The sequence below is a fragment of the Notolabrus celidotus genome, chromosome 18, assembly GCF_009762535.1.
Source record: "Notolabrus celidotus isolate fNotCel1 chromosome 18, fNotCel1.pri, whole genome shotgun sequence".
NCBI classification, from domain to species: domain Eukaryota; kingdom Metazoa; phylum Chordata; class Actinopteri; order Labriformes; family Labridae; genus Notolabrus; species Notolabrus celidotus.
Genome location: NC_048289.1, coordinates 24603648 through 24627228, shown reverse-complemented (window position 1 = coordinate 24627228; position 23581 = coordinate 24603648). Strand labels below are relative to the sequence as shown.

General features: G+C 39.2%; 1 protein-coding gene across 1 annotated transcript in view; it reads right to left on the bottom strand.

The window, feature by feature from the left end:
* The window catches only part of LOC117830433 (glutamate receptor ionotropic, NMDA 2C-like), an 87221-nt gene extending 76227 nt beyond the window's left edge, over positions 1–10994 (bottom strand). Inside the window, exons 1-2 of the mRNA XM_034708546.1 lie at positions 10821–10994; positions 6652–7577 (exon numbers count right to left, since the gene is read on the bottom strand). The gene's annotated coding sequence lies outside the window, so the exon portion shown is untranslated. The remainder of the gene's footprint in view (positions 1–6651; positions 7578–10820) is intronic.
* Between the last annotated feature and the right edge of the window lie 12587 nt (positions 10995–23581).

Sequence of the window (23581 nt, the reverse complement as noted above, 5' to 3'; positions counted from 1 at the left end):
TCAAACCTCCTGGGAAACACAGCGTATGTACAGAGGGGAACTTTCAGTCATTTAGCTACTTAGCTCAGATATGCCAGAGTCGCTACACTGAGTCCCCAGGGGGTGGAGAGGAAATGAGCAGAGAGGATCTAGTTGATGGGATGAGCATCATCACCAGAGAATTATCAACATGTCTGCCTCCAACCTTGTTTTTTTTTTTGTTTTTTTTGCTGCACCTTTGAAACTGATTTGATTGCATTAATTAGGGAGCCTGAATTAGTGGGCCAGTATTAATGTAGTAGACGGCCCTCCTCTCATCAACATACTGCAGGCACAGCGCTCTGACAGCTGTATAAAACATCAGGATCCTCTAGAGCCTCATTTATGCAGACTTGATATTCAGTCCAAGAAATTACAGTATGAAAATTTATTCTGCAGCAATTACTTTATTTCAGGATACTGATATTTAACTATTTCTAACTGATAGTGGAAATGCTTGATTTTTTGCCTTTGAAGTGCTTTGATGACTGGAAGATAAAGTCAGTGGTGTACAAATGACCTTACTCTCTTTAACAGTACTCTGATGACAAACCTATACTCAAAGTAACAACAGTAGGAGGTCCCTTAACAGAATGGCCCATTTCACAATCATGTATATGTTTCTATTGGGTTACGATCAGGACGTTAATGAAAGCATTGTGTTGATTTTGCAGCTGATGGAGCAAATCTTAATTACTTTGTAACTGGGTAGCTATTAAATTTCCCCTGGGACTTCATACAATATTGCCTTAACCTTTTATAATACATCATAATTATTATTGACTGCATTGTGTATCATTCATCCGAGTCTGCTAAGTAAATTATGAATGGAGTCAAATGCTCAAAGTTTGCCTTTAGCTGAAAAGTAACTTAAGTATAAATATGGTGCTTTAACATTGTCCAGTATAGCGCTTAAGCAAATGTACTGACTCAGTTTTCACATTTAATAAATATAGAAAATGTTCAATACATAGACTGTATGAAAAAAAGGACGTAGTGTCCGTGATGTCTCCAATCTGTTCCTGAAAGGGTACCATATTGGAAAAGCTGAACCCAACCTAGCTTCATCCGAGGTACTGTGAGGTAAAGAGCAAGCTGCAACCTCCAGTCCCCAAATATGAAGTCCATGTGAAAGTGTTATAAACTGCAATTCATTGAGTGTCCACTTGAGGCTGGCTGCAGAAACACCGGAAACCACATACACATCAATTCAAAAAAGACGATTACCAGTTTTGCCCATTTAAGGACCTGACGGACTTGATTGATAGCCGGGAACACTGTGGCTGTAGGCGAGGAGGCTCAAAGCCCGCCTCTTTACCTCTCACTAGCTCGACAGAAGTTAGGTTGAGTCCAGCATTTCCAATATGGCTGCCGCCGCCGATTGGCTTCAAAACTGCGCTCAGGAACAGATGGGGTGATGTCACAGATACTACGTCCATTATTTATACACTCTGTGGTAAAAAGACAGGCCTTTAGCCTTATCGCTAACAGCTACAGAGTGCCAACCTGTCAATCAAGTCAGGCATGCTCATACGTTATCAAAAAATTCACCCCCGTGCAGTGTGTGCTGATAGAGAAATTAGCTTATCAGACCTAAACCGTTTTTTGAACCAGACTGTAAACATGTTTATTATTGCTGTAAAGATCGTCTTTTTTGAATGGGTGTGAATGTGGTTTCCGGTGTTTCTGCAGCCAGCCTCAAGTGGACGCTCTATGAACTGCAGTTTATAACACTCCCGTATGGGCTTCATATTTTAAGACCAGAGGTTGCCTCTTGTTTCTTATGTTCTTTGGTTCCCAAAGTGGGGGTATAGCTTTGGCTTTATAGACTGAAGGTTGCCGCTTGGTTGCCCTGTCCACTCAGTGCTACTGTCTAAACACAGAGGAGACTTGTATTCTTCTTCTTGCCGTTTATTAATTACTATAAAGTAATATTATGGTTGTTTGGTTGATGTAGTCTTTTCTGTTGTTTGAATGTCCATTTCTAGATAGACCTATTAGTGCATGTGCACGGCAGTTCCTAAAGTAGGGGTCAACAGTCTCTGGCATCACTATTTTTTGGGGTCATAGGCTGAAAGTTTGGGACCACCTGTTCTAATATTACAGCCTCAAGCCACAGGTGGCAGCACTGAGCAAACTGTTGCTAATCAGCGCAACACACAGTGAAAAAGAAAGAAACAAGGAAACCAGAGACTCAACCACTGAACCAGTTCAGTCAAATCAGAGCTCCTTGATTGGCACATATTCCATCAAATGTTTGGCGGATGTGTGTGAGCGTTGAAGTTATATGTAGAAGACCGTTCTGTCTGATGATGCATAAAAGCTCCCACTCAAAACTCATATAATAAAGCAACTTCAATAAGCACTTCTGATGCATCAGCATGAACAATGCTCCTTGGGCAAGTAAGCAGAAATAATTATGCAGCATCTGGTAGGCCTGCATGATATGAGAACAATATCCGATTTAAACTGTTCCAAACAATGTTATGAAAGGGGATAAATACGTACTGATCAAAAAATGCTTATTAGATATATTTTACAGTTTCTGTGTCCAGCAGAACACCTGTGTTTGCAGCATGTCCGTCTCAAATCCTACAAGCACTTTTTTCCACCATTAAATTGGTACCAATTGGTCTTTCTGGACCTTCCAATGGAGAGACAACAAGCTACCACTGAGCTATCCCCAGCCTTTAAGATGTGTGTTAAAGAACATATGATCGAGGCCGCTCAATGGTCTTAAGTTAGCTTTGTTTTGACATCAAAACTACATGGTCAGGATTCAAAAAGGTCATGATTTGGAAAATAATACATAAAGAAAGTGACCTACTTACATGAAGTAGCATATAGGCGTTTTTCGACCAGAGGAACTTTACCCCGGAACTAGGGACTTTACCCTGGTACTACGTGCGTTTCGACCGACGGACCCAGGGCAAAAAAGTAGTCCAAGGGTAGATAATCTCCCCCCTAAAAAGCCCCTGCTAGGGGGGGTAGTACTTTTCAAAGGTCCCAGGGCTTTTTGGGGACAGGGCCTGCAATGCTGAACGGGTCTGATTGGTAGATTAACCGCAGTGTTTTTATTCCGCCCGTCGTCCACAGGAACATCACACACGTCTGTGATTCACTTGATTTCTCTCTCTTTCATGAGTTCTATCATTTTTGTATGTGTGTGTATTTTAAACAAAAAAGAAGAAGCTGTGATTCCCTTGATTTAGCAGCTTGTAACAGTAGTCTTCTCTCAGCCCATCACAAATGCGTCTCTTACTGTTTTAAAAGTGACCCTGTAAACTGAAGACCTTCAGCTGAACGTAACAGTGTTTGTGGAGTTTACACAGTTGCTGAAACACAGAGGGAGTTTTAAGATTCAATATCTTCATCAGATAAGAAGTTTTTAGCACTTCTGCATTGGACTCATATTTTTAGACCGGAGGTTGCCGCTTGATCGACACACACTGTACGGGGGGTCAATTTTTTTATAACGCAACGGTTCAGAAGATATTAAAATTTAGAGTTTTGCCCAATCAAGAGCATGACTGACTTGACTGACAGCCGGGAACACTGTAGCTGTTGGCGAGGAGGCTCAAAGCCCGCCTCTTTACCTCACACTGGCTCGACAGCAGTTAGGTTGAGTTCAGCATTTCCAATATGGCTCCCATCGACGATTGGCTTCAAAACAGCGCTTCAGGAACAGATGGGTGACGTCAAAGATACTACGTCCATTATTTATACACTCTATGTTTCTCATTTAACATCAACACAACATCAACTCAGCCACTGAAGGACATTTTTCCATTTAAGAAACTTTTAACGTTAGGAAACCTTTTACCTCAAACTGTCCTGCAAGAAACCACTACAGGCTTTGATCATGGGGGCAACTACACAGACTGTAGTCACACTTAAGATTAATGAGACTACAACCAATGGAACTCTTCCATCACACTTCCCTGAGGTCATCTAGTACATCAACATTTTGTTTATAAAAACAAACAAACAACCCACAAATTCTAAACCAGGAGCAGCCGCTCTGTCAATCAGCTTCACTGCTTCCCCCCTCCTTTCCTCTTCTTTCTCCCTCCATCCCTCCCCCTTTCTGCCTTTTGAATGAATTTTAAAAAGACAATTTGTGAGTGTTGCACATGCAGTTCTCACAGACTCATGCATGCTGCTTATAAACATACAAATTAAACTCTGGATATAAATAAATGAGCGTGTCATGTTTAACCCCTCAGCTTATTATGAAACATATCACATGACGTGTGCCTCATAAATTTATCATAATTAGGGTTTTAACCACCAACAGTTGCCACCCGGTCTCTCTGTGGGCTCCCGCTCTCACACATAAAGATTTGACAGCTTTACAGGAAATCGTTGCGGGCTGAACGTAGCAGCGGAGATGAGTGACGTTGACAGGAAGGGGCCATTTCTACACGAGCTTGGCCCCCTGCCAATCAAACGTATAGCCATCAAAACCTCTACGACAAGCTATCTACCACCACACCTTTAAGACTGATATGTAACCTCTGCAGAAACATAGATGGAAGTATGCATTCACACATGCTCCTCTTTCTTCAGGATTTACAACATTTTCATGAGACGCTTTGACAAAAAACTTGTTGTAGTGAAGTTCTAAACAGCCTGAACATGTTAAAGAAAGAAAGAAAGAAAGAAAGAAAGAAAGAAAGAAAGAAAGAAAGAAAGAAAGAAAGAAAGAAAGAAAGAAAGAAAGAAAGAGCATGAGGGAAAGAATATACTTTGACAAGACAGAGACAAACAAAGGCAAGAAAAAAGAGCAAACAAAACCAAGAAAGGAGGAAAGAAAGAAAGAAAAATCCAAAGAAAGAGATACAGAAGAAGAGTAAGAAAAAGAGAGAAACAATAGAAGAATGAAAAAAGATAGGGCAAATAGAATGAAAAGTAAAAGAAAAAAGAAAGAAGGAAAGAAAGACAAAGAAGAATGAGAGAGAGCTAAAAATGAGAAACTTACACAAAAAAAGAGCAAACAAAACAAAGAAATGAGGAAATACAGAAAGAAAAAGACAGATATAGATGACAAAAGAGATACAGAAAAAAAGACCAAAAGAAAGAAAATAAGGCCGAAGAAGAAAAGAAAAAAAATACAAAAAGAGAGAAATAATGAAAGACAGAAAAAAGATCTGGAAAATAGAGTGAAGAGTGAGAAAAAAATGAAAGAAGGAAAGAAAGACAAGAGAGAGAGAGAGAGAGAGAGAGAGAGGAGAGAGAGAGAGAGAGAAAAAACGGAAAGAAGAAAGAAGGAAAGAAAGACAAAAAAGAAAGCAAAAGAGCTTAAAAAGAAACCTACACAGAAAAAAAGAAATAAAACAAATTTTGAAAGAAAGAATTTACAAAGTTAGGAAAAAGAGAAAGAAAGAAACAAAGAGAGTAAATCCATGTGAGGTTGTAGTGTGGTACACTGGAGTAGATAGCTTAACATATAATATGCCTCTACCTATTTAAACTGAGGAAGGCAAAAAATGAAAGATCATTTTGTGTGGGAATTTTATTAATTATTATTTTGTCATCTTCTTTTCCTCTGAGCTTTATCACTCCATCATTTGATCCCCCAACCCCAGACTGAAACCCACAGGATGTGAATATTGATGTGAAAATCAATGCTTTAACATTGTATTTGTAAAAAGCAGCAGCAGTATTTAAGAGGTTAAAAAAACACCGGTACTTCACTTGAGTTCAGATAACTTCACAGCATAGAAAAAACTCAACTTACTACGACAAACAGACGATTATGATAGCTACGTTTCAAATCAAATGTGTTCAGTGATTTTTCCTCCAATACTCCGCAACTAAGTTTGAGACCTTCTGCTTTTATCTCTAGGCTCATTTTTGGGCAGCAAACCTCATGCTGAATACCAACGCACTGTAAACTGGGAAGCTAAAATCTAGTACATAATGTTGCATCATGACATTCATTAGTAGCAGCAGTTTGAAGTCTAATTTTATTCCTTGAATCTGCTTGAGACCTCTTAGTTTAATCACAGGACCCTTTGAGGGGCCCCAGGCCTTATATTGAGAACCTCCTGATCAATGTAACTGAATTGTGCCCCTGAAAGAATGTGCAGTACGCGCAGCTGTAAACTGATCTATGTAAAGTGGAGCAGAAAGCTCATGTCACTTATGGTGAAAAATGAGAGGCGCTGCATTCAGCTTATGGGACGAATCAATGAGCATTACCAGATAACTGATACCACAGTAAAACAGTCAAGTATGACATCCATAATCCATAAGTGAATGTGTCAGGGTGCATGCAGGTATACACACACACATACACACACACAGTGCACACACTCACAGTGAGAAATGCTAATATGTCCTGTTACAGAGGTTCCTGTTTTAGAAACAACTGGCTGCTCTGTTTGTGTCAGCAGCAGCAGCAGCAGATGGGATCTTTCTCTCGAGGAAACTCTTCACTTATGAAAATTGAAGGAATGACTGCTCTCATACTGCGTGTGTCTTCACTCACATTTCCCCTGAGCTTCTTATTCTCGTATCTATTCTGTCTCTTTCTCCAAATCTGTCGCACTCACTTTTACATAATTCCTAACAGATTAAGTGACAAAAAAAAAAGGAGTGTGAGAGAGTGTGTGCGTGCTGTGGACTTACCTGTGCTTTCTGCCGTCATCCAACTTGAACTCCTGCTGTTCCATCCTTCCTCCAAATGTCTTTTTTTTCCTTTTTTACCTGCTTTTCACTTGCCTCTCTCCCCTCGCAGCACCTGTAGGAGTGTGCATTTAGACCTAGTCTCTGTGTGCGAGCGAGTGTGTGCGAGTTATCACTGACTCTCTCTCTCTCTAGCTTGCTCGCTCTCTCTCTCTCTCTGTGTTTGGAAGCTTTTGGATGTCTGCACACTCCCCTGGAGGACTTCACGACGTGACAGCGAGCATATGTGATCTCTCCCCCCCCAAAAAAATCCAAACTCCTCACTTTCTCTTTTTCTCTTCTTCTGCGTTTGTCAAGGCGCCAAAATGTGCAAGTGGTCCAGGAGGTGAAGACAGGACATCAAAAAGGGAGCGAAGAGGAGAGGGGAGAAAAAGAGGGTGACAGAATATGAGCATCCAGCCGGTGTGTGAATATGTGTGTTTGTGTGTGTGTGTGTGTTTAGCTCTCTGTCTGTTTCCCTCCGGCTCCCTGCTGCTAGAATGAGGAGAGGAGCGAAAGACAGAGGGAGGGAGGAGGATGAGAAGAGTGATAAAATGCCTCTTCAGCGGAGGAGCAGAAAACGCCGGTAACACTTGAGCTTCAGCAGCAGCAGCAGCGGTGGTGGTGGTGGTGGTGACGGCGGTGGCGGCTGTGACGCTTCCCCGCCGTCTCCTCCTTTCTCCCCCGCTCCTCCACCTCCTCTGCCTCCTTTTCCCTCCTCCTGCTCAGGGGCGAGAGACACAACAGATCCATGGGAAGTTGAGAAATCTCACACACGTTTTGGCATGTTCGGAGCAAAAACTTTTCCCCCTTTTAGTCCAGTTTCCAGTGATGAAGGTACTCCGCAGGAGGAGATCCCCCTGGTGATGAGGATGATGATAATGCAGCTCCTGTGTGAAGAAGAGAGATGAATTAGGAGGAAGATTTGGGTTTTTTCGCCCCCCTTACGTCCCCCTTTCCCATATGGATGCAAGTGATCCAGATGTTTGTTGATGGTAAGAGCGTCAGAAACACAGCGGGACAGATGGCAGGTCTGCGGGGTCGGGCAGGCTGTGCACTAGCAGGTCCTCATCCTGTTGCACTGATTTCTCCTTTTTCCAGTTTCTCTCCTTCTCTCTCTCTCTATCTCTCTCTCTCCCTCACCGCTCTGTCACACCAGTAATCCTGCTTTCCATTTCCTCTTTAACTCCATCTTTTCTTTATCTCTTTCTATCTCCTCTCACTCCATCACAGGAGGGACTGCAAGTGCGTTCTGATAATAATGGTGTGAGGATTTAGCCTGCCTCCCCTCCTCTCCCTCTCCTCCCTCTCACTCACTCACTTCAGAGCGACCCCTCCTTCTCCTCCTCATTCCAGCCCTCTTTCACTCCCATTTTCTCGGTATAATTCACCTTCATCTTGTCACATATCCTGCCTTCTTTTCCTTAAATCACCTCACTGTATTCCTCCCTCTCTCCCTCTCTCTCTCCCTCTCTCTCCCCCTCCCTGTTTCAAAATAAATCCCATTAATATTATTGTTTTTCCACTCGGAGCCCCCACGGCTCTGTCCAGTGTTTATCAGTGTGAATACATTTCTGCAAAGTCAATAACCAGACAAACACCACGTTTACCTTGGACCACTGACAGGGAGACACACAAGCCAGCAGCATAACCAACAAGACACTGCAAACATTACAATGAACTTGATAATGCTGAAACAAATTTGTCTATTAAAGGGGATTTACACCAATTTTACACGTTAACCTCAGCTCCATTCAGTTATTTCAATTGTATTTTATGTGATACTGTATGTTCAGAAAACTACTTCTCATGACGTCCAATTGATTGTTAAGAACGTACTCCACCACCGTAGACGTCCTGCTGCTGTCCTACGATGACTACTACTCGTCTCATCACTATCATCGCTCCATCTCTCTCTTATTCTCCTCTATCCCTCTTTCCAACCCCAACTTGGTTGACGCAGATGGCTAACATGAGTCTGGTTCTGTTCAAGGTTTCTGCCTGTTAAAAGGAAGTTTCTCCTCGCTGCTGTAACTAGCTAAACACTGTGAGGTGCAATGCTCATGGTGGATTAAGATGAGATCAGACTGAGTCTTTCCCTGTCTTGATGTTGGGTCTTTGTTAATACTTTAACATATAGTATGGTCTAGACCTGCTCTGTTTGTAAAAGTGTCTTGAGATAACGTTTGTTGTGATTTGGCGCTATACAAATAAAGATTGGTTGATTGATTGATTGATTGATTGATTGATTGATTGATTGATTGATTGATTGATTGATTGATTGATTGATTTTCTATCACGTGGAACAACCATCATGTAGTCTCATATTTCGTGAATCTATCAGGGAGGTGTCTTACGTTTAAATCACGTTTGGATCTGGACCAAGCGGCAAACTCCGGTCTCAAGCGATGAAGCCAATGCGGAAGTGATATAAACTGCAATACATCGAAAATCTGCTTGAGGCTGGCTGCAGAAACATCGGAAACCACATAGATATGAATGGGAAAAAGACGATCTTTGCAGCATTAATAAACATGTTTACAGCCTGGTTCAAAAAACGGCTTGGCCCTGCAACGCTAATCTCTCTAATGGCACACACTGTACGGGGGGTGAATTTTTTTCTAACGTGACGGTTAAGAAGATATTAAGATTATGAGTTTTGCCCAAATAACACTACGTCACACTCTGCCTAGTTGAGTTCCGCATTACCAATATGGCTGCTGCCGTCGATTTGCTTCAAAACAGCTCTCAGGAACAGATGGGTGACGTCACGGATACTACGTCCATATTTTTTACAGTCTATGATCTGGACACTATTTTTTGGAATAGAGGATGTGTGTGGCGGCTGCTCATCTTCTTACTGTTGAAAACATTATTAACCTCCATTTTACTTTACAAAACCTATGACTGTGGAACTTTTTGGGAACTGTGTTATATTACAAGTCTGGCAATAATGTTGATGTTTTTGTTTTGTATTTGTTTTTGTTTTTTGTGTTTCCTTTGTCTTTTATTTGTGCTTAAATTGAAAAAATGGAAATAAAATCCAAGTAATAAAAAAAAAAAATTCATGTTTGGATGTGAATCAGCTGGCTTAAGATGACGCTCAGCTAGGGGATGTGGCTGTGCAACAGGTCTCTGTACCCCTTTCCACCGAGGCGGTTTCAGTGCCAATTCGGAGCTTGTGCTCAATTGAGAACCAGTTTTTTGTGTTTCGACTGTGAAAGAACCAGCTTCCAGACAGGAAAACAGGTTCCAGAGCAGCAACAACTCTCCCGCCTTTTCAACCAACGCAAACCTGGTTTTAGTTCCAGGGTGGTACTCATGCTGGTTCGAAGCTGGTTCAACTCGCGAACCAACTCGGCACCAGTCTGTTTTTCCACCCGCTCGAGCCCGTGAAGGAGAAAACGTGGAAAACGTATATACTTTTTTTTAATGATTGATCAATTATTGATTGTTAATACTTCCAAAAATCGATCACGGTGAATACTTGAAATTGACATCCCTAAATCAGAGACATGAAATTTGAAATCTTTGTATTTACAAAGCAGAAAGTATTTAGACTGAACTCTGAACAAATGTTTACTTTGTGGTATACATCTGAAGTAGACATTAGGCCTTTACTAATGCACTGTTTGTACAGGTGTTAACCATCATTTTCTACAGTCTGTGTTAAATACTTGATTATGATCGGTCAATATTCCATAGCAACGGTCTGTTATTGGTATGAAGAACGTACCGTTGCTAGGGATGCAGACTCTGGCAGACTAAAGGTGGCAGGAAAGGTAAAATTGAAGAGGAGTATGACACAAAGGTATAACAAAACACGGTATGGGACACTGTTGTGTTTAAAGACAGGAAGTAAAACTTGTGTCGTTTAAAGAATGTTCCCTTTAACGTGAGTAATAAGCTAGGTAAGCTGAAAAAGGCTTGAACTTGTCCCATGGTTGCAACATTTTGAGTTGAACTGACTATTTTCATCAGAATAAATATAAAGTGTTTTTAAATCAATAAAATGATACCCAAAGACAACAAATTTGATAAAAAATTGATAATTCACAATTGTGCTCACCTAACACACCTTTCTTCGCTAACAGCAAACACAGCATGTTTGTGTAGAAGATGTCAGACCTTACCTTTAAGTCCGTCTTTTTTACCAACGTCGTTATTGAAAAAACTGGATGATATGAATGTTTTCTGGACATATAGGAACAACTTCTTCGATAAAGTTCCCAACAATTACCTCTCAACTGACTTTGGTACGTAATTACCGTTGAATCCCTCTATGCAGTAAGTTTTGTTGTCGAATTGCATTCTGGGAAATGTAGGATGCTGAACACTGTAAAAAGAGAACATTGTTGTATTGGTATTTATCTTTTATTTACAGTCTGGTATTTATCTATTAATTCACAATCAGTCAGTGTTTAAGCATATTTCAACTTAAAATACATGCGAGGTTCATAGGCCCAGTTGTAAAAATTCATTTCAAGATTTGGTTTGTTAGAAATATTTTTTATTGTATTTTATTTGTATTTATTTTTTATTTCATTTCTATATATATTTATTTATTTTAATTGTCTTTTATTTTTATTTATTTATTTTATGTATCATATCTTCTTTCTAATTCACGAGTCCTCCCAGTTTTGTTATTTTTAAGATATTAAAAATAATAATAATAATAATAATTATTATTATTATTATTATTATTATTATTATTATTATTATTGTTATTATTATTATTATTATTATTAAAATTATTTCAAAACACATTGGACTCTATTGTTAGTCTATGTATGATGTGTTCTTGTTTGTAAATATATATAATTGGGTAACATTCACATTTTGATTGATGTATAGTCTTTAGCAGAAAAACCTAATAAAAATATATTATTAAAAAAAATAATGCACGTGAGGTATAGGCCATTTGCATTGTTTTAAGTTCAATATGATGTAACAACAGGTGCATCAATTTTATTTTTCTGAAGAGAGCAACTGAAGAAAAAACTACAGCAGATTATTTTCAATTTACAGAGCCTTTATTCAAGCATATCCCTTGGGATCAAAATGTATTTTTCAAAGGACACATCACAAGATATGTTCCCTACCCAACTCATTTAAATGTCTGTTTTACACTAAAGGTCCCCAGAGTCCATTCTGTATTTGAAAAATCTGCCTTTTCCTATAGTGCTCCTGATTCTTGGAACAACCTTCACAATTCTTTAAAGATCAATAGCCTTCCAAACTATTTACAAAACCATGATCACAAACCACTGTGTATCATTCTGCAACTGTTTTAAGTGAATGTCTTGTTTTATCATGTATTTTATGGGATGTTCCTCCATTTTTATCATTGCTTTTGCGTTTGTGCAACTTCCTCGACGTCACTGTAAATGAGGGCAACCTCGAGGAATTTTACGAATTTAAATAAAGTTTCTAATAACAATATTGATTAAAAAGTTACAAAAAGTATTAAATAATGCAGATTTTAAATAGACAAGCTACAGATGGCAAAATATTTTATAAGGCAAATGCAGGAAATAAATGCACAACAAAGATAGTGGAGAAAAGTGTTTCAATAATGCTCTTTGAGATGCTTTCAATACATTAAAATAGCTGGTCAGTGTAACATTTTTTGGAAATAATATTAAATTTAGTGTTGGTTTTATGCTTATGATCTTAGTACTTTGATATGAATAGTGATGTTGTACTTGTGTACTTTGGATATTTACAAGCTGAACATAAGCCTTTCTTTCCATGTTTTCATATTTGCGGCTTGTTTTTCTAAAGTAATGGAATCGATAAAGAAAATCATTGGCTGCAAACATCAGCCCACAAACAGCACATTTACCTTGGATTATCGACAAGATAAACACACAAGCCTGTAAAACCAAAGAGACAAAACAAATATGACAATGAACCTGGAAGAGCTTCACATATACAAATGTGTCTCAGTATTTTACGTGTCTGTCATAAACCAGGTGCTTGGGAAAGCTCAGAGGAAAGTACTTCATTGTAGCTCTTACTTCTTCCATTCTGCAAAAAAGAAAGCACATGTTTCTTCGGGTAATGTTGACTTGAGAAAATGTGTGTTTGTGTGCTGAGAGGAGTAAATAGTGAGTAATGCTGAGTGAGTGTTAGAGAGAAAAATATCTGATTACCTCACACTTTTTTTTCATCCCTTCATGGCTTACTTGTGACAGTTATTTCACAGAGAAGAAACAAACTATTTTGCTTTCACTCACATTGTGGGACAGGCGTTTGATGGTTTTCAAGAGTGCTGTCTTTTGCAGGTTAGCGTCACTCCTAATAAAAGCTGTTTTCTTCCTTTTTTCTCGGTCAGGTGACAGGCCTTTTAACACAGCACTATAAATACAGACGGGTGTTAAAATAGAGTGTTTGAGATGAGAGACATGTGACTGAAGCGTCTATATCTGTTCGAGGTGTGTGTAGTAGATACAGTGATACCTCTGAAGAATGCAAACAGACAATAGAGGACAGATGTTTCAAAGAATAGTATATCTCTCTCTCTCTCCCCTCTCTCTCTCTCTCTCTCTCTCTCTCTCTCTCTCTCTCTCTCTCTCTCAGCAGCTGGACAGCCTGCAAAGAACATATGTACTCCGGCCAGCAGCTCGATCATGTCCTCAGATTAACTCTGATTGATTCTGTAAGAAACAACATTATGTTCACCGGGGAAAAGCTTGCTTGCTGACAGAAAAATAATTAAATCTACAATTTTGAGTGTTGTCAAGTTGGATTTATGTGAAATATATCACTTGCAAGATGTGGATTTGAGGAGAACCAATACAGTTTTTCTCTACAGTGTTAGCTCTCTGAGATTGTCAACAAATCCACTGACTGCAATAGATCCTGGCAGATCATCTGCAGCTCATAAACGCTACATTAACATCTGAGGGTGTCATGAGTAGTGATGAAACAGTGTTGTAGTTTAAGGAAAGAACATTTGTATCTTTTTCCGAGCCAAATTGAATAAACATTACAGTTTTAAGCTCGTCAAAATCCATAATTTAGTGCTATTTTCTGTTCAGTCATCATCTATCATTTGAAATTGAAGTCATTTGCATTTTGTTGTGGTTGCTGGACAAAACCAACAAAACAAAGATCTTATCTGTAGATATTCAAAAGGATTATTGGCCTTTTTCATGTACTTTTTGGCAGATTTAGACTGTCACCTCAAGATAATACAGAATAATAGACAGTTCAGCAACAATAACACACTCCCCTGGGAGCAAAGATAGAAAAAGCTAAATGTTGTTCTTCAACGTTAGGTCTTGTCTTCTAGAGCCCAACAAACAACACTGGTGCCTTTTAACCCTGACCCTAATTGCCCCTTAACTTAAACAAAACTAGTTTTAATGTGTCATCTTACCAAACATAAGAAGAAGTGAGTCAGTGAGAAAAGGTAATAGAAATAGTGGATGTTTTATGTTAGTGAAGGTTGTCACTTTAGAGGAGCTTTACAAATTCCCTGGATGACTAAAAACACTGTTATTTGTTGCTTACCTGGAAAACAATGTTGTACTCAGAGGTGTCAAGTAACAAAGTACAAATACTTCATTACCTTACTTAAGTAGAAATTTTGGGTCTCTATACTATACTGGAGTAATTATTTTTCAGCCGACTTTTTACTTCTACTCCTTACATTTTCACGCAATTATCTGCACTTTCTACTCCTTACATTTTAAAAATAGCCTCGTTACTCCTTTTTCACTTTGGCTTGACTTTTTGCACCGTTACAATACTTATAGGCAACTAGTCAGCATCTCTTCCACTCCATGAAACATGTTAATGCTCAGTAGTACACATATATGGTTCTTTAATGTATTTGCATTGTACAACAATGCGTTCTTTTTCAATGGGCATAAATGCGGCTGAAATAGGTGCAACCCAAATATTTCAACATTAACATATATAACACTATAGTCATTATGGCCTTTAGAAATATGTTTTTTTGGGAGGTGGGGTCATGCACTATAGGCTCCTGTGGCGCAGCCTAAGCTTTTGTCCTTAATGGCATTTTTTCCCCTTATATTACTTTTACTTTTATACTTGAAGTAGTTTTGAAACCAGAACTTTTACACTCTTACTTGAGTAAAAAGCTTGACTTGATACTTCAACTTCTACAGAAGTCTTTTTAAACCCTAGTATCTATACTTCTACCTAAGTAATGAATGTGAATACTTTTGACACCTCTGGTAGTAGTAGAAGTTGTTGTTCTCCCTAACTATATGCTAACCCACACTAATATATGAATCCATTTTGAAAATCCACTTCTGTGAAATCAACCTCTCCCAGCAAAGGATTCAGCACCATGGACAGCGCTTCACATTGGGACCAAGACTTTACACAGGACAGTATGTAGACAGAATGGCAACAAAAAAGATGGTGACTAAACTCTCTATTATATGTGAAAACACTTTTCCAAGACGTCTGAAGAAGAAACTGTCTTAATCTTAATACCATCATACACTGACTTCTAAAATGCAAGCCTTTAAGACATTCAACCAAAGAAGCTCTAAAACTGACAGACAACATGCAATATGGATAATATGATCCAGCTATAAGGTAGATGAAGACCCTGCATGGTTGAAATCGCTTTGATAGTACGGAACACTGGGAGTTCCATTAGCCTAAAATAGTCTAAAATAAATGTAACAGCGCTGAAACCTGTAATGGAAGAGTTATATCAATGCTCTTAAGTCAAAAGAGCTCATTAATAATTAACCATTGAGGCTATTGTTTTGGATTTTTGTGCCCGTGCTGGTGTTAAAGGTGACAAACTAAGAAACTTTTGAATAAATGTCTCTAAGCTAAAGGATGTTCAGAGACATCTTAGATTAATGTCTGAAAACAACAGGCTAAAGGGTGGCTGAGATTTCCGGCATCACTGCGTTTCAGTTTGACAAAGGGTTGTGTCATCTGCATAGCAATTAGAAACAATTTTATGCTCAGAAATTACGTGCCCCAAAGGAAGAATACAAATTAAAAATAATGCGTCAAGAATCAAGCCCCAGGGAGAAGTAACAAGTGAAGATAGTCGGGGATGAGCCAGTGTTTGCAAAAGTGAGTTATTACAGAGAAATTTTAACAAGGAGTCAGTCTGTGTTTCCAACCACTTTATTTCCAAACAGCTGATCAGGATTGGTCAGCATCATTGCAAAAGCTTCATGTTGTTCATATCTTTTCTATTAACGTATTGCTTATCATAAGGAACATGTGCAATATGGGACATTTGCTTAACTAAGTTGTACTCATTGGTATGTTCTTCTCTGTTTACATGTGGTCTGTTAATTGTGGCGTATCATATTGTATTGTATCATCATATTATGTCGCATCACATCATATCATATTCATCACATAACACCAAATCATATCACATAACCCATATCCTATCATACCGTACCATATCCTATCATACCGTACCATATCCTATTGTATCATATGGTAACTTAACTTTAAATAATGAAACATAACTTTGGGCAAAGTAGCGTATCATAACATAACGAAAATGTATCCAATCGACATATATACTAATTCATAACGTATATTTTGAAATGAATGATGTCGTAACAAATGACGATTTAATGACTCGTGTCATAATGAAATACTTTGTAAGGTATCACTTCATAAGGTATCACTTCATAAGGTATCACTTCGTAAGGTATCACTTCATAACATATCACTTCGTAAGGTATCACTTCGTAAGGTATCACTTCATAAGGTATCACTTCGTAAGGTATCACTTCGTAAGGTATCACTTCGTACGGTATCACTTCGTAAGGTATCACTTCGTAAGGTATCACTTCGTAAGGTATCACTTCATAAGGTATCACTTCGTAAGGTATCACTTCATAAGGTATCACTTCATAAGGTATCACTTCGTAAGGTATCACTTCATAAGGTATCACTTCGTAAGGTATCACTTCGTAACATATCACTTCGTAAGGTATCACTTCGTAACATATGACTTCGTAACATATCATGTCGTAATGAATAACGTGAGGTATCACTTCTTAACGTATCACTTCGTATCAATAACTTTGTATAAATCACTTCGTATAAATCACTTCGTATAAATCACTTCGTAAGGTATCACTTCGTAAGGTATCACTTCGTAAGGTATCACTTCGTAAGGTATCACTTCGTAACGATCACTTCGTGTCGATCACTTCGTAACGTATCACTTCGTAACGTATCACTTTGTAACGTATCACTTCGTAACGTATCACGTTGTATGTAACAAATCGCCTCATAACGAATCAAGTCATACGTAACGAATCACGACGTAATGAATCACGACTTAACAAATCAGGTCATACATAAAGCATCATGTTGTAACGAATCACGTCATAACAAATCAAGTCGTAACGAATTACGACGTAAAACATCACATTGTTATGCATTACATCATGATGAATCATAGCATAACGAATCACGTCATAACGCATCACGTTGTAACGCATCACGTCGTAACGCATCACATTGTGACGAATCTCATCGTTACGAATCACATTGTAACAAATCACATTGTAACGAATCACATCGTAACAAATCACATTGTAACTTAATCACTTATAACAAACCACATCGTATTGAATCCAACGTCACATGTCACGTCCTAACATATCCACTCGTGACATATCTTGGCTTAACATGTCATATTTGCCTCACTTAAACAAAGCAAATATGATGTCCAAGTACTAAAATTTTAACTTCCTCCTTGAGACCAAATACAGCTAAATTAATGATTTTATATTCAAAATAAAACATGATGAAATGTTTCATCTTAGTACTACAGTAAACTATCAAAGGGTCGATTCTGGATTTGAATCAGCACATCTTTCTAGTTTTTCAAAGCCAGGTAGACTGTGATGTGTCTGGCTGTCTGTGTTATTATCAGACATTGAGCTGAGCGTGTTTGTGTGTGTGTGTGTAGCTGTGTACATGAGTGTGGACAGATGTTTAAACAGGCAATCATCACTCAACAAGTAAACAGCTCAGATGATTGGACTGATGTGTGTAACTGTGGAGGTGAATACTAAGAGAGGAGGACAGGGGATGAAAATGAAAAGACAAAAGCAATGGACTGATGGAAAAGTAAATAAACTCTGTCAGCTTATATCAGAAAGCAGCCATCAGGGCTGAATGCAGATTTGTGATTAGCCCACATTTGTGATATTTTTATCTCCTGATGCAACTCTTTGATCACGGCCATGTGTCAGAAACGGAAGAATAATCCTGAGGGACATTTTACCCCAACTGTGGGTTAAAAAAAACAACTCCTCAGGGCTGTAGAGGCTGATCTTTTGAGCTGCTGGCACACACACCTTTTTCCCTGTGCTCGGTCAGTCCGTCATCTTCATCTCTATTCCCCATCTCCCCTCCTCCTCCTCTTCCTCGTCCTTCTTAAGACACACTTTGAAAGCAAAAAATAGCTCAAGAGCAGGAAGACATGAGAAGTGTCAGATCCACAAATAAATTGGGTCTTTGTGCGCATTGTTTGAGACTCTCTGACATTTTAAAGCCGGCAAGGTATTAATACCATTCCTCATGAGACAAAGATTGTATGCGTGGGCGTGCATAAATCTGTGTGTGTGTGTGTGCGCCTGTGTACGTGTGTGGGCTTGTGCCTGTGTGTGCATACATGTACAATATATGTGCATGTCAGTGCATATTTTGGAATCCATGGATATGTGTGCGATGAAATGAGACAGTGGTTGTTTTTTTGTGATTGAAAACTTTACCCTTGGGCAAAGCTGACATTGATTTGAACATTTTATTTACGCATAATTTCATCTGACGTCCTGAATTAGTCAGATTCCCTCGCCTCTCACTAATACTTCAAGTTTAGATAAGTAATATTGGCATGGATGTCCAAGACACATTATTTCCCAATGAAAGTGACAGCTAACAGTTGAGGCTGGGTTTCAGGATGTGTCCTCAAAGGACAGTTTGTGGTAGAATGATTCACTGTGGCTTAGGTTCCTAACAGGTTCACCTCTTGGAGACTTGGTCTGGGTTTCTACACCAATCACAAGTTTCATTGGTTTCTTGCCTCACACGTACTGTTCCAGAGCATAGACTGTAGAAATAATGGACTTAGTATCCGTGACATCACCCATCTGTTCCTGAGCGCTGTTTTGAAGCCAATCGACGGCTGCAGCCATATTGGAAATGCGGAACTCAACCAGTCAAAGTGTGACGTAAAGAGGTGGTGTTTGAGCCTCCTAGCCAACAGCTATGTGTTCCTGTCCTGGAGTCAAGTCAGCCATGTCCTTATTTGGGCAAAAACTTGTAATCTTAATATCTTCTGAACCGTCGTGTTAGAAAAAATGTACCCCCCTGTACAGTGTGTGCCGACAGAGAAATAAGCTACATAGTGCCAAGCCCTTTTTTGAACCAGGCTGTAAACATGTTTATTAATGCTGCAAAGATCGTCTTTTTTGAATTGGTCTGTATGTGGTTTCCTGTGTTTCTGCAGCCAGCCTGAAGCGGATTCTCGATGAATTGCAGTTTATAACACTTCTGCATTGGCTTCATAGTTTGAGACCGGAGGTATATTGTGTAAAACTTTCAGTGATTGGTTTCTGGAGACGTTCTGAAGCCCAGTGATGGTGGGTTCCAAGTCAGAAATTCTGACTCAACCTAACTTTGATCAACCTAGAAAAAGGCAAAGACATTGTGCTGAGGTGAGCTTTAGGCCTCCTGCCAAACAGCCACAACAATAGACTGTATAAAAAGGGCGTAGTATCCGTGACGCCACCCATCTGTTTCTGAAGCGCTGTTTTAGGCAAATCTTTGGAGCTTACCATATTGGAAATGCTGAACTCAATTCAGATTTGTCCAAGTTAGTGTGAGGTAAAGAGGCAGGCTTTGAGCCTCCTAGCCAACAGGTCCAGGGTGCCCACCTGTCAATCAAGTCAGTTGTGCGTCTCATTATGCAATACTCTTAATCTTAGTATCTTCTAAACTTCTGAGTTATAAAATAATAAACAGTTTTTTGAACCGGGCTGTGAACATGTTTATTAATGCTGCAAAGATTGTCTTCTTTAAATAGGTGTGTATGTGGTTTCCGGTGTTTCTGCAGCCAGCCTCAAGTGGACGCTTGATGAACTGCAGGTTTTAACACTTCCGCATGGAATTCATATTTTAAGCCAGGAAGTTGTCGCTTGGCTACAACAAACCCACCTGTTACATTCCCCTAATCTATGCATTACCGAAAATAATCACCCTGCAGTGTGTACGGATAAATGAATAAGCTACATACCCAAAACCTTTATTTAAATCAGGCTTTAAATGTGTTTAATTCTGCTGTATATGGAACAGAATAGGATCTACTTGGCTTTTGCATTCAGCCTCAAGTGGACACTCAAGGAACTACAGTTTTTTTAACTTCCTTTTGGCTTCATTTTTCAACGCCAGGGGCTGCTGCTTGGTTTGGAGTCTGCTTTTTTCCAGATCACACAGAAAATCATTACAACTGTGAGAGACAATGTTTTAGGATATTAGGAGACTATATGAAAAATGTATGCTGTTACATAATTCAGTTTTTAAATTGGTTAGAAAATGATTATCTTGGTTTTCAGCTCAACAAAGACTTGAACTTTATGTCATTTTTTCCTGAGTTAATTCAGGATGTTATCAGGTCCCTTCACAATCTTGTCTTTTTGTTTGAACTTTTTCATTCCACTCAGGTTTTACCTTTTTTAACACCTACTTCTACTTGCTTCTTCTCCCATTGCTTTGAAAAGACATCTCTCATTATGTGCATGAACAAAAGTGTTTTATGTACGTCCACAATGTAAACAAAGATACTGTTAGGTGCTTCACTAAACACTAAGCTTTTTTAAATCTAGAGGAATGTTAGGACAATGTTCTGGTCTTCTGCTCAGGCCGTACATTTTGTATTATGTGGCAGTGGATGAAATTAACTCTTCCCTAAGGATATAGATTAACCATTAAAATCCATACAATGTATTTCTTCCTTATTAAATCTTGTCACCAAACACTGAATTTTCTCACAAGCAGAGCCAGTTTAGGGCCGGGCATCATGACAGTTTCTTGACTTCCCCTCAAAACTTTTCCTCGAGGGAATCACATCTGCCATGGCAAGTGTCACTCCACTTCTGTTTCTGCTTCAAGTGAACTTTCTGAGCTCTGGGAGAGTGAGGCTACAACGATAGTCACGACTCAACCACTGTGTCATCTCTGCGGACAGATTATTCTGCTCATAGATGCACTGCATCTGTTGGCTAGGGACCCGGGTTTTGTGGTCAAAGGTGTGTTAGTCGCCGACTGTTGAAATGTAATTCTAGAAACAATCCACATTATCTGATAACAACATACCTTTTGATTAATCTCAGTAGATATCTGCAAAAAGCTAAAAATTATAAATTGTGCCTGGATGTCGTCTGGACTCCAACTTGACTCTTGTTTCTCAATTTTCTTGTCAGACTGGTAACAATGAGAACTGAAGAAGTCTTGGTGCAGATTTCTTTCATTACTTATCTCTCTGTCTCTGCTGGTCTTACTTGAAACCATAAAAAAATGTCAATCCCTGAGGATACACGATAACGATGGCTCACAAGATTGACTCAGTCACAGTTTTACGTCATCTTTGACATCAACAAACTATCTGGATCCAAATATCTGACAAACCAATCTAACATCTGGATTATCATAGTTATGATACGCATAACACATTACAGAATTTTCTGGATGTGATTGCTTCAGTAGGATGTTACATCCCCCCATCATTTGTATGCGCCCCAATGCATTCATTAGGAATTATATGCATTCGTCACACTGACAGGTATGGGTTGCTATTTGGAGTTACCTGCAAGGAACAATTACCGGCTGCATTAATCTCACAACCCAACAGCTACTGCCTGACAATATATATAGTATAGCCTCTGGTGGTGGCGGTGCACTTTACAGGCATTCTAATGTAGTTAACAATAAACAACTTCCAACTTAAGACTTATTTTTCAGTGCACTGCATTGTTTACATACCAATTAGCAGCTTAAGAAGCAACCATGTGTTAGGATCAAAAGTAGAAATAAATGCAGCCATGTTTCAGTCCATGATGTCATGCAGAGCAGTGCTCATTCATCTATTTCTGGTTAGTCTCAGTTTCACTATTAATAGTACCCTTTACAGAGGTTTAACTCTGGCTTACTAAACCAAGTGTCATGTCTGTCACGATTGTAGGAAAGTAGAGGACCCAAAAATGCAGATACAAACAAATTAAGAATTTAATAACAAAAGCTCACTGCGAACAAGGCAAACACTGGAGACACATTGTTTGACATACAATGATCTGACAAGAGACAGGGGAAACAGAGGAACTAAATACACAGAGTAATTAACACAAGCGTGGAGCACAGGACACAGGTGAAACTGATGAGGGTAATCAACAAGGGGGGAAACACAAGGGCAGAAAGTAACTAACCTGGAAACACAGGGGATTCAGAACAACAAAACAGAGTACACAAGACAAGACTAAGAAACACCAGAAAGTACAAAAAGAGACTTTGACCACAGAACACACAAGGGACACATAGGATAACTGATACCGAATAAACAGGAAAAACCAAGGCATGAAACACAAGCAAAAAACTAGACTGATCATCAACTCATGACACCAAGTCATACTTGGGAGTCCATTTCATCTGCTTCTACCCTCCTTACAAGCTGTTTATCAATCAATCAATCAATCAATCAATCTTTATTTATAAAGCGCCAAATCACAATTAGGTATCATCAAGACGCTTTTACAAACATAGCAGGTCTAAACCGTACTCTATGTTGAACTATTAACAAAGACCCAACACCAAGACAGGATAAGACTCAGTCTTATCTCATCTTAATCCACCATGAGCAGAGCACCTTGCACTATTTAGCAAGTAACAGCGGCAAGGACAAACTTCCCCTAACAAGCAGAAACCTTGAGCAGAACCAGACTCATGTTAGACAGCTATCTGCCTCGACAGAGTTGGGGTTGGAAAGAGGGATAGAGGAAATGAAAAGTAAGAGAGAGAGAGATGATAAAGAAAGATCTGTATTTAGAACACTGGATAAACCAAACAAAGACCCAAAGTAGAATGAATTGTTATTTGACCCTAAACCGCCATTATAAATTGTCTGAATATCTGTACAGTGTCAGAGATACAAAACAAAGATGTATCATGACCAAATACAGGCTGAGTGACCACCAGCTAGCTGTAGAGACACGGAGACACAGGCAGGCATGGCTGCCCAGAGAGGAGTGTCTATGTGCTCACTGCTCTACAGAGGACATAGAGACAGAGATGCACTTCCTCCTCCACTGTAGCAAGTTCTCTTTACTAAGAGATTCCCACTACAGGGAAATTACTACAATAGTACCAAACTTCCCAACATTAACCCCAGAGGAGAAACTGTCAGTTCTCCTGGGGGAAGGGTCAGCAGCTCCTCTGGCTGCTAAATATGTGTCTGCCTGTCACAGCCTGAGGGACGCACCATCCCATAATATTTGATTTTAGGTGAAGGTTTTATGAGCATACCGCATCAAGTGAGGACATTGAGATATGCTGTATGGGTGACAACATCGTTCATTAATGCGTATGAAATATGTAATATATGTAATGAATATATATGTAATGTATGTGTATGAATCGTAAGTGCTTTGGCAACAACATGTCTTTGTTCATGCCAATAAAGCAAATTGAATTGAAAAATTGATAGTGATGAGACAGATAGTAGTAGGTGTTGCCGCTGGCATGTCTCTTGAAGTTGGAGTCTGATGTGTCCACAGCAGCAGGCCATCTATGGCAGCAACTCAGAGGAACCTACGAGACAAGGGAGCAATGTGTCCCACTACTATGATTAGTCAAGACT